We start from the raw sequence: 14,723 nt of genomic DNA, 5'->3' as shown, positions 1-14,723 counted from the left end.
CTCGACACGACCCCTCCCACGCACCACCACCCCGTCTCTCCCACTGCCACCCTTCGACCTCCGTTCGCATTGACCGCGTGCGTGGGACCCAGCAGGAGTGTCCAGGCGACAGAGAAGCGCTTCGTCAAGTCGGCTGCCATCGCAATATCAAATAACAGCCGTCGGAGCTACTGCTGCTGCCAAAGAGTTCCATCTGTCATCGTCACTGGAAAGGGACTTTACACAGAACGACCGGGATGACGTCCCACAGGCCGACGGATGATTATACAATCGCGCGAATGGCTGCTTCCGTGGACATCCACAGGACGTAGGCTTGTGGAACGTTTGACATTCTCCACAGCGACGCCGATTGTCATGTTGCGTTACTTCTTGCAGACACCTTGGGAGGCCTCTCCTCTCACCTGCTCTCGTAGTCTCAGAGATGTCTCGCAACACAGCGGTCATCACAGATCAAGCACATCGGCATTTTGAAGATAATTAATCGCGTGTTAAAATATATGTGCGGTATTACTGCCTGGGCCGAAACCATCACAACGGGCTGTGCTTTTGGTAAACGGAGTGACGGGTCCGGCACGCGGCTGCCCCTCTCACCGTTGTCAAACTTCTGATTTAAAACTCTCGCGCGTGTACAGCCACTGCAACGCTGGCAGCTGGTGGAGTGCGTTCCACACGGACCGGCTGGGTGCACGTCTTTATTTACGTGTCTATTTTAGAGTCAGTGTGGTGTGTTCGACCGGGCGGAGTGGTAGTATAGCGGTTAGCGTGCTGCGCTACAAACCCGGCTACCCGAGTTCGATTCCCGCTCACGGCCAACACCGATTGCAATTATCTGAACCGGTACTGGGCCTCCTTTAGGTTGACTCAACCTCAAATGAGTACCCAGTGCGGTGTGTAGACATAGTCACTGGGGAGACAAAAGCTGTTGGGCGTGGTGCTGGCCACCCCAACCCCTCGTGTGCTGTGCCGGCCTTCATAGGTGATCCTACAGTCTATTAAGGCTATATAGGGGAATTTTGTCTTTGTTTGACTGGAGGGGAGGGGGGGGGGTGATACTTAATGTTATTATTTATTTACTCAGGAAAGCCACACCGAGTCCGATAACTATTTTTCAGGAAGTCCTGCCCCTGCATTGGTGTTTTATTTTAAGATGTTTTCAGCTCCAGTAGATGACGAGTTGTGTTTATTTTACAAGTGGGAGGAAGCCGTGGCACCCGTGGGACCCAGATAAATCCCATACCTTGCACGATGGGGCAACACTCGATCTCCGTACAGATGGAAACAGACGGAGATTGGTCCTCTTGATGTACTGATACTCATTGCACGAATGCAAACTGCGTACGTTGTAGATTGTACACATTTGATAGTGTGCCGCTGTGCGCTTTTTATGGGACAATCGCTGCATAGCCCTTGCACACGAGACTTTCCAGCTCAGGGGGTTTTCCAGGCGAAACATCTAAAATAATAATGGTAATCACATTACAGGTTGTTTTTCCTGGGTTCGACCCCAGGTTCTTAGTGGTGCTGGCTCAGTCGCTGTCTGTCCCCTGGGTCAACTGGTATCACTCTTTCCTCAAAGGTGCGTCTAAGCTAAAAGTTTTTTTATTATCTCAGGCAAGGCCCACTGAGCTATATAGCTCTTTTTCAGAAGCGACATGGCCACAAATGTTAGCTCAAGGAAGTCGCTTATCGTGTGGAAATGTATAGCAGCCAAATACTCTAAACGCATTTTGATTATAAATGTGGAGGGAAAAACCGGAGGACCCGGAGAAAAATCGACGCGACCTCTGGGAGAGAGACACGCAAACTCCACATCAAAATGCGCAACTTTAAATAAATATAGACAACACGTTCTACTTAATTAAATACACTTTTTAATAAATGTTTTCTCCTACAACATCAGAGTGCAGCGAACCATTAAATACGCACTACAATGACAATAGTTTAAAGCGATTTGAAGCATGTTTAATTTTGGGGGGGGGGGGGGGGGGGGCAGAGCTTTGTGACGTCATATTTGAGGGGGGGGGGGTCTGACCTTTGTGACGCCGTGTGACGAAGGGGGGGGGGGGGGGTCAAAAATCGTTCAAAATCGCGTGACGTCATTTATGGACGGCCCCTAATCGGAGGTGCGGGGGAAGGACAACAAACTAAACACAAAAAGCAGTTATAAAGAAATGAGTTTTCAATCTAGTTCATTGAAAAGTGCTTAGCTCCCAGTGGCTTCCTGAATCGGGGAAGCCTCACTGAGTCTCATGACTCTTTCTAGTGGGTGCTGCCACGTTTTGCAGTTGGAAGTGATGATTTCTCTTTACATTCCAGTTGAGTAATTTTGACCGCGACACCGGTACACAATGGCCTACCTACTCTTGTGAACGATGTCGCGGGATCTTTAACAATCACCAAGCGCACGGCGTGCGTTTTGTCTATGGGACTTTTTTTTAGCCAGTTTAAAACAGATGTTCAGATGTTCAAACACTAAAGATACCTTTTACAAGGCATAAAGTCTGCACTAACCACACGTGTGACAAAACATGCAAACAAAACATGCTCTGATAATATAGGCATTGTCTTTCAAACTTATTGGCCTACACCAGAGACAGCCTTCTTTACGGCCTAGTCTCGCCAGTGTTAGATCAGAGAACAGGCAAAAGGCGAACAGCACAACGATCAATTGCAATGATCAATACACCTGCGGTGTTAATCGGGGCGACCGTTGGGCTTCAACTGTGAACCTCTGCGACTAGTGGCGAACTCGCTACCACTGGCCCACGCCACTGGCCACAAAGATGAGGGCTTCGTGAATGAGGGATTCGTAGAGGTCACACCCGGAGCACTTTAACGTTAGTGTGCCTATCAGTTAGGTACTACATTTCAATCTTGCCTGGCTATCCTCTCATCATCTCTTTTCTGTATATATGGGTTTTTTTTGTTAACGAATATCAACACTGCAGTGGAGTGAGTATAGGGACATTTGTACAATGCGAGGAACCAATTGAATCACGTTGTTTGCATAGAGTGCGGGAAATTAATAGAAGGCAGACTCACACAGAAGGAGAGACAATTTTTCGATTGCTTTCCCACAATATTACTCTTTGTGCTTGCTGTCATTCGATCTCTCTCTATTTGTGACTTCACGTCCTTTTGACGTCTCAATTGCTGACATCACTATCGCCTTTATATGTCGCGAGTCAGACAACATTGAAGTTGTGTTCCGTAACGCGATGCGTCTCCGTAACAAAGGCCGCCTCTTGTTCACCGCTCGACAGATGGAGCCCGGGTGCTACCCAACTCGCTCGGAGTGATCGGCGCAGACTCGGACAGAAACTCAAACACCACCGCCATCACAAGTCGTCAAATTGTACAGAACGCTCTCACAGCTCTGTCTGTGAGAGCGTTTTGTCTCCTCTTTACATGCATGTGGGGGCGGTGGGGGGGCACAGGTAGAGGGGGGCGGGAGAATGGGGGCGGGGGGAGAGTCGCGGGCCCTGGAGTGTCGTCCCACGCTTTGTAGCGAAGGTCAAAAGGCAAAGTCTCTCTCGCATCTTCAGATAAGCAGCCCGGTCCCATCACCAGATTTGGTGTGATAGGAGTTTGGCGATTTATGTCTTTACGAGCTGCGTGTTGTCCTCTTTATGTGAATGTAAAATCATAAAAGGCGAAACTTCTTTTGTACCCCAAAATACAAACTATAGACGCCTAATAGCAGTATAGAAAGAGTCTGTTTCGGCCTCGCTGTGCACTGCGTTGCACCACTATCCGAGTAGTTAACCTCGCATTCAATAAACCTTCAGAGCCAGGGTGAACATCCGACTCCAACGTATTTAATGGATCGAATGAGGTAAAACTGATGAAAAAACAGCACAAAATATAGCAACTGTTAATACTTGCAACATCAATACAATGAATGAACCATTGTGTGATGCCGCAGCCGTGAAGCCGCTCTGTGGGCGCCCCACCTACGATCTCACCACCAAGCGACGGGGCCGACACTGCTCCCCCCTCACCACCCCCCACATTAACACACACTCACACACCCCCACATAGAGCCCTGAGGGGAGGTCACCTGGCCGACAGGTTATCACCCAGAAGCCCTCTCATGGGGATAATCTTCACGGTTTCCTGCGGCCAGGGAATTGGGCGATCTCCCCCGATGCAAACTCGCACCGCGGCGCCGTGACTTGGGTTGAAATTACATGGTCACGACGGGGCTGCCCAACCACCGCGGTTAAGACACACACCACACACATGGGTCGGCAGGCAGGTAGGAGGCGGAGCCACGAACGGCGGGAAACAGGGCAGGCCCTCTGATTGGTCAGGAGCGTAGCAGCAAATCTAGATGCGGACGTCGCTGAAACCAACGGTCCGGGAGGGGAAATTCGAGCGATCTGATTGGCCGGGAAGGTCAGCGGATCAGCGGCGAAGTTTCTTTGATGTAGGTAACAATAAAAGGTGAGAGAAGGTAGAGATGAGCCAGTCGTGCTCTTCTGAAGTCGGAGATCGGAGTAATCACCTAGCCGGCCACTGGATCGTCCGTGAGACGTGTCCCAGTGCAGCCAGGCACCAGGAGAATTTTGTGCAGCCTCGCCTCTCCACGGCTTCCCGCACATCCGAACTGAACCGTGAGTACGTAAGGGAGAGTTGGGATTTAGGGTAAGATCGTAAGGAGGTTAATTTCAAGCAGACGAGGTAGATCGGGTTTAGACCGTCGGGAGATATCTTAGACTTGCCCTGCTGACCCAGGCTGATTCGGGTGAGAGTAACTCGCAGATGCACCGGGAATAAATCGTTAGCAATCGATAACAGCCTCGTGTGATTTCTACGAGCGTTAGGAAAGTGCGTGGTGGTGTGTGTGCGCTCGCCGTAACGTGTGATTTCTACGAGCGTGAGGAAAGTGCGTGGTGGTGTGTGTGCGCTCGCTGTAACGTGCGTGGTCGGTGCTACCGAGTGCACGCTTCGTCCTGTGGCTGCGGACTCCTGCACTGCGTGCGGGCTCACACCCATCGCGAAAACCCGCCCCCACGGCCCTTTAAATGATCTCCATTACTCGCCCACGGCGGCAGTGCGTGCGCGAGCGACATCATTGCCCTCCGACCCCTGACCCCCCGTTCAACGCGTGTGATTGGTGCACGCGGTCCTGAGAGCAGAGACGTCGTGTTTGAGTGACTGCGCGTATACGTGTGAGGGCTGTGGTGGGCCGAGGGTCTCCTACTAATGTTAGGAGGAGTGTGAGCGAGGAGCGGGGAATTTATTCCAGGCAGCCGAGCGCCAGCCCTGAAGCATGCCCCCCAAGCAGGACCCGAGGAATCGTGGGGCCGTATCACGGGGGAGGGGAGCCGGAGAGCGGCAACCCTCTTTCTGAGAACGAGGAGTCGAGTAGCAACGGCTTTCACATGAGCGAGGAGTCTGGAGCCCGCAGCCTTCCCGAGACCGGCCCTCCGCCGGGGGAGGACTCGGGGGCCAGTAGCCGGAGACACAGTCGCTTGTCATCGACCTGTTTTATTACAATTATGGTCAGAAGTGATTCTTGACGTGGATGACATGTCCAAGCATCTCAAGAAAAAAATTTCACTTACGCCGTCTTCCAACGACGACGACTCACTCACCCAGGACCAGGCGATCCCGGGAGTGGGAGACCCGGACACGGCGGCTACGGTCGGCTCTGCTAAAGCGCCGGAGATGGTCATCGGTGCCAGGTTGTCTTCATCCCCGGGCACTGGCGACGGCTGGCGGCATGTGGCGGAGCAGATCGACTCGCTGTGTGCTGTCCTGCTCAATCTGGTGATGTTGGTCGCACCGTCCGCGGTGCCAGTGGTGACGAGCAGGGCCACTTCAGGGGGGTCTCGGAAGGTCCCCTCGGGCAAGCGTCGGCCGCCATTGCGGCCTAGGGAAGGCTGTCCACCATTGCGGCCACGCGGCAAGATGACGCCATCTTGGGCGGGTCCGCGAGTGCGCCGCGGGAGCCCGCCATTTTGGCGGCGCCGTGTGGAACGCGGGCGCGGGAGGCTGGGCCCGGTGGGGACAGTGGCACGGGGCGCAGCCATCGTCTTCTGAACATAAAATAATTCAGCGCGGGAGGGGACTGGAGTGCTTTCGCTTGCCGCTTCGAGTCCGCTTTTTGCTCTGTCCGATGGACGGAGGAGGAGGCGTTGGAGATCTTGCCTACTCTCCTCGATGACATATCGCTCGCGGTATTCCACTCCATTCCCGCTGAGAAGAAGGCAACAATGCGGGAGGCGTTTGCCGAAATGGCTGAAGTTTACGAGCCACCGTCCAATACTCACCGCAAGTTTGTGCAGCGTCAGCAGGGTGCGGATGAATCTCCCATCGCCTATCGTGGCGCCCTGGTGGCGCTTGCGATGGCTGCCTACCCTGACGCTGAGCCCGACATGCTTGATCCCCTCATCCTGGGCAAGATGTTGAAGCTATCCAAGGAACTCAGCATTCCGTTGCCGATGTGTGGCCATGAGCCGCTTACTTCCCGTTTGGCCGCCAAATGCCTCGACGCCCAGTTCAACTTGCGTCACTGGGCGCAGATGGCCGCCTGGACGGGCGACCCTGCTGTGGACGGTCACCCTTCGGGATGGGTGCCGTCACGGGTCGTCCGCACTCCGGACGACGCGGGGTCCGGCGACCTGGCGGCCGCTGCGGGCCACTGGGTTCCGAGGAGGAGGACCGAGGCACGTTCGGGTGCTTCGTCGGCGCCGCTCCGGGACGTCGATGGGGCCGACCGGCGAGTCGGCATGGCGTGCTTTCGGTGTGGCCGGCCGGGCCATTTCGCATGGGACTGTCGGAGTCGTCCCCGCCATCCGCCTCTTCTCAGATCCCCACCTCTGCAGTCGCCGCTGTCTTCGTGCTGTGACCCGAGCCAGGCAAGTCGGTATGCATCATACACCCGGCAAGCTTTGTCACCTCATGCATCGTCGACCGCGCATGATTTGTATGTCCGGGGCTTACATGGGGCCGCCGGCGGTTCGCCTCGTACGGTTACTCAATGGAGGAAGTTGGCACGTCGTGTGGTAGCGGCCGCGACGGGGTCCTCTACGGTGCCAGGCTCTATTTAAGGGGTGGACGTGCGGATATTGGTGGACACGGGCGCGTCGACCACTATCATCTCCGATGTCATATTCCACCTCCTTTCCATTCCCGCTTCGCACGTGCGGCCGGCTTTCGATGTGTGTATTGCTGCCAACGGGGGTAGTATGGGCATTGTGGGTCAGGTCGAAGCGCATGTTTCTATCGGGAATGTTGCGGCATCGGGAATGGTCTTGATTTCCAGATCATTAGCAGTGCCTTGTTTGTTGGGTACCGATTTTCTCTGTCAAATGCCAGTTAAGATCCTCGTTGATCAGGGCTGCATTGAGCTACCTGTGGGGCGTAAGATTTTTTTTTTGCCGTCCCCCGTTGAGTCATCCTGCGCCCGACGTTCTTGTGCAGATGTTTGCCGATATCTCGGTGGAAATTCCTCCGGGCTCCCAAATGCTCGTCCCGTTGCGTTACCGTAAACAATTCCGCGGGATGGACATGGCGGCAGGCGTGCTGTTGTCCCCGTCTAACACCGCTACCAAGGGTCTTTCGCTGGTTGGGGCCCAGACGATGGTCTGGCCGGGTCAACCCCCGTTTTTGCAAGTTTTGAACGGGGGGTCGGAAGGCATTTTATTTACGGCCGGCATAGTCCTGGCTCATTGCACTACCGCGTTTATAGTCCGCGATGGGAATTGACAGCAAGGGTTGGCGGCGGCGATTGAGCCTCGTGGGACGTCCAACGATCGTTGGATCGCCAAGTTGTGTCAGGAAAATTCGTCCTTGACCACGCATCAACGAAGCGCGCTTCGGGCGCTGTTGTCCGATTACTCCGACGTTTTCAGCAAGAACGATTTCGACTTGGGGCGCACTTCACTGTTGTCCCATCACATTGATACTGGGGGGGCGAGCACTATACGGATGAATCCGCACCGGCTAAGTCCCTCGGAGAGAGACCATGTGCGCGGCGCGGTGGATGACATGCTAGCCGCTGATATTATCTCTCCATCGAATAGCCCGTGGGGCGCTCCTGTTGTCCTCTTGAAGAAAAAGGATGGTAGCCTCCTCTTCTGCATTGATTTCCGGAAGCTTAATAAGGTTTCGGTGGCAGACACGTACCCTCTGCCACGGATGGATGACTCCATCGATGCCTTGTCGGGAGTACAATACTTTTCCACCCTCGATCTCTCCTCTGGGTTTTGGCAACTTCCCCTCGACGATTCGTCAAGGGAAAAGATGGCGCTCCGTACGCCTCAGGGGTTATTCCAATTTAACTGTCTTCCCATGGGACTGAACGCCGCTCCCGCTACGTTCCAGCGATTGATGGAACTGGTGTTGACCGGGTTACAATGGGACACGTGTCTGATATACTTAGACGACGTCACTGTGTTCAGTCGTACGTTCGAAGAACACCTTCAGAGATTGAGGGCTGTTTTCGACAGGATGCGTTCCGCAAATCTCAAATTCAAACCTAAAAAGTGCCACCTCTTGCAACGCTCCGTGCGTTATTTGGGACATGTCAGCTCGGACGGTGTTGCCACGGACCTGGACAAGACGTCGTGCACCCGGGACTGGCCGACCCCCACCTTGGTGGGAGAGGTACGTCGGTTTGTCGGGTTCGCGTCCTACTACCGTCGATTTGTGCTGAATTTCGCCACTATCGCTAGACCACTGCACCTCCTCACGGCGAAAAATCAAAGGTTCAAGTGGGGACCGGAGGAGGAGACGTCGTTCCGGGACCTTCGCGATCGATTGTCGACCGCGCCGACGCTTGATTACACCGATTTCTCCTTGCCCTTTATTCTGGACACAGACGCCAGTGATACGGGCATTGACGCTGTTCTGTCCCAGTGTAAAAATGGCGTCGAGCGCGTGGTGGCGTATGGGAGCCGCGTTCTCTCGTCGGCTGAAACCCGCTATTGTGTAACCATAGGGTATTATTGGCAATTGTTCATTTTGTTCGCCAATATCGACCGTACCTGTACGGCAGGAAATTCTTGGTGTGCACGGACCATGCCGCCTTGAAATATTCCTTGAAGGTCGAACAGCCCTCTGGCCAGTTGTCGCGGTGGTTGGAGACATTGCATGAATTCTCGTTTGATATACAGTATCGTAAAGATTCTCGTCATGGTAACGCGGATGTACTCTCCTGATAATTGCAGGGATCCTCTTGCTCATGCACCTCGGGCACTAATCGGTGCACGCGCCCCCCTCAGCCCCTTCGGCCGGTCATGTGCGCGATGACGGATTCCACGGGCCCGGCCTGTCCTGAGCCGGCTGACGGGGTGTTTGGGTCCGCGAGCAACTGTTGGACGAATCATTGACTTCGTTGCGGGGTCAGGTGGGCAGGCCGCGGGTGTCCTCGTCTGCAGACGATTTCCCGCGGGTGGCCCTCTAGGATGGGTTGTTGATGTGGAGGGAGGATTTACTGGGCCATTGGCGCCTGGTGGTTCCTATCGCACTTCGGTATGAATTGACTCAGGTACTGCACACCGAGAAGTTGTTACATCTTGGCGTGCATAAAACCTTGCTCATGTCACAGCGGGACTATTTTTGGCATGGCATGACGGCTGATGTCGTCAAGGACATTCAGGCCTGTTCCGAGTGTGCTCGTCAGAAACCGCCTAAACGGGGTTATATTCCGCCCTTGAAATCGTTCCAGGTGACGCGCATTAACGAGCTGGTGGCTCTGGACATCCTCGGGCCTTTTTCCCCATCCGCCCGGGATAAATTTCTGTTGGTGGGTGTGGAATATTTCTCGCGGTGGCCGATGGCTTGGCCCTTGCCCAATCAGTCGGCGTCGTCTATCACGGAGGCATTTCTGTACGGGTCTAAGTTGTTGCTTAATGTGTGTGATGCATTGGGCACCAGGAAAGTACGTACTTCACCCTACCACCCGCAAACGGATGGGATGGTTGAGCAGTTGAACCGTACCCTGTCGGCTATGGTCTGCCATATGGTTAGCGAGAAGCAGGCCGAGGCTTGCCATAACGTAAGGGACGGTGGCCAATTACAGCCAACGTCCGTTGACCGTGGACAATTAGATCCAAGCCGAAACATAACATTTAAAAAATAATGTAAAAAAAAATATATTTTTTTTTATGATAGAATATAGTATTGTCATCAGTATAACATAAGTATACCAAGTTTGCAGTCGATACCACATTGGTAATTGGGTTAAAATTGAGTTACAAGATTTGAGGATACAACAACGACAACAACAACAGAGTGAGTTAAAAGAAAGCGTGTAAAAACAGAGCGCCCGGACAAAAAAAATTCACGCGACCATGGGGAGAGCATGCAAACTCAAAATATACAGCAAGTGTTAGGGTCGGGATAGAACCCACAACCTGTATATCAGACGAGGTAGTTCAAATCTCGCCACCATGTGGGAGGTTTATGCAACTGGGCTCACAGTAGATGTGATGTTGAGGCCTGCGCCCAAGGGGAGACTTCAGGCCAGATTGCTGGACACTTAGAAGGCCAATCGTGGAGGCCGCCACTGCGTGTCTCGACCCTGCAGCAGCAGTTGCGGGGTTGGGTGGAGGGTCGAACGAGGAGGTTTCAGTGGTGGTGGCATTAGCGCCTTTGGCCGTGGTGGTGACCTCTTGAGACTCACTCGACCAAATACGTCAAGCGGTTAATCATGTGAGTAACTCAGCCATTCCGCGAATACGACTTGACCTTTGCTCTCGGATTACTAACCAGCTTTTTATCTAGCGTTTCCAACTCCGACATTGCACTGATAGTGGTTCCCTGTACTTTGCCTGGGGGTACTTCTTGTCTTGAACCCATTTCCATGTTTATCACTGATGTCTTGTCCTCAATACGCCACCCTGTCCACCACAGTGCTGGTGACTACATACTGCATCCCAGTTTCTAATTCAAAAGTGGATGCTCCTGCAAGCTTGTCACGTTCAACTTAACACCAAGAAGATAATGTTATGTGAGCCGAGCAATTGCGCCATGCCACCCATCTTATTTAACGATAATATTCTAATCCATAGTAACGTAATTAATGTTCTCGGCACATTCTAATCTGAGCTATCATGGGATGGCTGTGTTACCCATCTGACTTATCGTGGGATGGCTGTGTTACCCATTTAACATATCGATGGGATAGCTCTGTTATCCATCTAACCTATTGTGGGATGGCTGTGTTACCAATCTGACCTGTCGTAGGGTGGCTGAGCAGTGTTACTAATTGGTGAAGGAGGCATTTGAGAAAGATTGGTTTTATTTTCCTTATGCACAATTACTTTATTCAAGGAGCACATACTATAATGACTTACTATAGGGTCCATAGTTTTTGTTACATATGTAATAAAGGACTCGACCACGAAGTCTGGCTTGGTGTCCTTTATTCGGTTCTTCCTCGTAACCCACACGGCTGTCCTTTATTCAGACTTCTATACCGACACTGATACTGCTGTTAACCCCGTCACGCCAACAGTTCCTCTATTCGTCTCCCGTTGTCGTTGTAGCCTTGCTGGCTGTTACCCTCACGCAGCCCCCACTGGCTGCTCTCCTCTGCAGTTTCTCCTCCCGCCACTCTCGCAGCCTCTCTCTCCTCTCGTCGCTCTCGTAGCCTCTCCCACACACAGCCTCGCCGGCTGTGTTCACTGCAGCTCCTCACGCCTTCTCTCCAGCAGCCCCACTGCTGTCTCTCCTCGCAGCTCCGCTGGCTGCTCCCTTAGCTGGCCACCGCTGGCCGCCGTGCCACTCTTCCTGGCTTCGCCCCACGTGGCCTTACTCTGGTCCAGTCTCACTCTCTCTGCCCTCCTCTTCCGGTCTCATCTCTTAAGAACCTTAACCTTGCTCCCACGTCACCTAACTCCACCTCTCCGTGACGTCACATCCGGGAGGTCGCCCGCGCCCGCATTACACCACCCTCCCCCGTGGAGAAAAACCCAGCCGACCTCGGCTGAACAACACCAACAGTAATGCGGGCGAAACCGACCCTAACACACCAAAGGACACCAAGCATGCAATATAACAGTAAGAACAATCAACACAACTCAACAATCAATACGTAGCAGAAGCAGGCAATAAATACACAGTAAGAACAATAACGCAACATAACAATCAACGAAACACAAGGGATTTAGAACGTGTGCGGGTCGCCGGCCCGTCCCGGACGGTCGGCGGCCCATCCGCGGAACGGGAACGTGATGGAGTTTGAGGAGTGACAGGGTGAAATCCCCCTGTCGCTGTTGGAAGTCCACCAACGTCCCGTGTCCCTGAAGGATCAGTCTCGGGCGTGTCCCGCGGATGTGTCTGCAGCGGGGTCGGAAGGGCTGCAGGGCTCAATGGTCCCGCAGATCTGGCAGGCACCCTCCGAGCAGGGCGCCTCGTCCCCTCTGGTGTCAAGGCTGGCCTGCCTGGAACAGGTATGACAGGCGCTCTAGCAAGATCAATGGACGCAGGCGGGGGAGAGTCGGCAGCAACAGACCCCGGCAAGGCAACATTGGGAGATGAAGCATCATGTAGGGGAGCAACATACGGTTTCAAGCGCGATGTGTGAACAAACCAGCAGCGAGAACCAATCTGAACACGCGCCGACTGAGGGTTAGGAACCTCAATGAGGCGGACGGGCCCTTGCCAAGGTTTGTGAAATTTGGGAGAGGTACCCAGCCGCACCTGCGGGCAATGGAGCCAGGCCAGGCCCCCAACCTTCCAGGGGCATTCCCCCTTGGAACGCCGTGCATACCTCTCATTCCGGGCTTGAGCTTTGGCCGTAGCCACACGGGCACTCTCCCGCGCCTCCGAGACCCGGCGAACAGTGTCCCGAATGTAGTCAGGAAGTGGTTTACAAGGTCCCCTTACACCGGTTCCCATCTGCACATCCATCGGCGGCACGTTTTCCCGACCATACATAAGGTAAAACGGCGAATAACCCGTAGCCGCATGAGGAGTCATCCTGTATGCCAAAAGCACCCCCGGGATGTGCAGGTCCCAATCCGATTGTTGCTCACTCACCGTATGGCACAGCATGGCAGACAATGTCCGGTTTAGCCGCTCAACCATACCATCCGTTTGCGGATGGTATGGGGATGTCCGGACCTTCTTAGTCCCTAGGCCCGCGCATACTTCCGCCAATAACTTAGAAGAAAAATTTCTGCCCTGATCCATAAGGAGTCTCTCCGGCGCACCCTTGTCCATAACGTATCCGAACAAAAAGGCGTCGGTAATGGCCGCGGCCGATTGGTCAGGCAACGGCCAGGCCATCGGCCAACGGGAGAGGTACTCAACCCCGACCAGCAAATATTTATTACCCCTCGCCGATGGTGGGAAAGGTCCCAAAATGTCCAGTGCCACCAATTCATTAACCCGAGACACCTGAATTGACTGTAAGGGCGGTACATAAGGATGTTTAGGCGGCTTACGCCGGGCACAGTCAGGGCACGCGCGGACGTGCCCCACGACATCCGTCGCCATGCCGTGCCAAAAATAATGACGTTGCAACGTCAACAAGGTCTTCTGCACACCCAGATGTAATAGCGTGTCACAATGGAGAGTTCTAATCAACTCGTATCGTAGGGACGCAGGCACTACCAGACGCCAGCGTTCCTGGAGACTTTCCCTCCACATTAGCAGACCATCTCGGACCGCGGTTTCCGGCGCACCCTCCGTAACCGGACCCCCAATCTCCACTTTGGATCGCTTCCGCAAGGACACTAACGACTCATCCATCATCTGCTCCCTTATCCAAACAGACCGTGGCAGATTCAAAACCCCATCAGTCGGCCCCGGTTCCACAGGAGCATCCGACTTCTCCACAGCCAATACCACCGGCTGAGGGGGGGGGGTAGGCTGGGCGCACATCTCTGCGTCCCCGACGCACATTTGCAAGGGGAGCGCTGCGGCAATCTAGAAAGTGCGTCTGCGTTCGCATGGCGCACCCCTTTACGATGGTGAATTTGAAATGAAAATTCCTGTAGCGTGTCCAACCAACGCGACAGCTGGCCGGAAGGTTGATCCATTTTAAGGGCATATTGCAAGGCCGCATGATCCGTACGTACGATAAAGGAACGGCCGTACAGGTACGGTCGAAACTGTCGCAGGAAAAAAACAACGGCTAGGAGTTCCCTGCGAGTGACACAGTAGCGGGTTTCCGCGGGCGACAAGACCCGGCTACCATAAGCAACAACGCGCTCTACGCCCCCTTTAGACTGAGATAACACCGCGCCAATACCTGTGTCACTCGCGTCCGTATCAAGAATGAACGGTTGATCGAAATCCGGATAATCCAATGTTGGGGCTGTAGCCAACAGATTATGCAGACTCTGAAAGGCCGCCTCTTCTGGCGGTCCCCACGCAAACTTACGTCCCTTACCCGTAAGGAGGTGCAAGGGCCTCGCGACGGTCGCAAATTCGGTACAAATCTTCGATAATACGAGGCAAATCCCAGAAAGCGACGTACATCCCCCACGGTGGCCGGAGTTGGCCAATCTCGGACGCACGCCGTCTTTTCCGGGTCCGTAGACACCCCCTCAGCACTCACGATGTGCCCCAAATAACGGACGGACCGTTGCAGTAGGTGACATTTCTTTGGTTTAAATTTCAAGTTCGCGGAGCGCATCCTCGCGAACACCGTCTCCAGCCGCCTTAAATGTTCATCAAATGTGCGGCTGAAGACGATAATATCGTCCAAATATATGAGACATGTCTCCCACTGCAACCCCGTCAAAACGAGCTCCATGAGC

Source organism: Lethenteron reissneri, chromosome 19, assembly GCF_015708825.2.
Source record: "Lethenteron reissneri isolate LAM-NWPU_2019-01 chromosome 19, ASM1570882v1, whole genome shotgun sequence".
Classification (NCBI taxonomy): domain Eukaryota; kingdom Metazoa; phylum Chordata; class Hyperoartia; order Petromyzontiformes; family Petromyzontidae; genus Lethenteron; species Lethenteron reissneri.
This window is presented reverse-complemented; position numbering follows the sequence as displayed.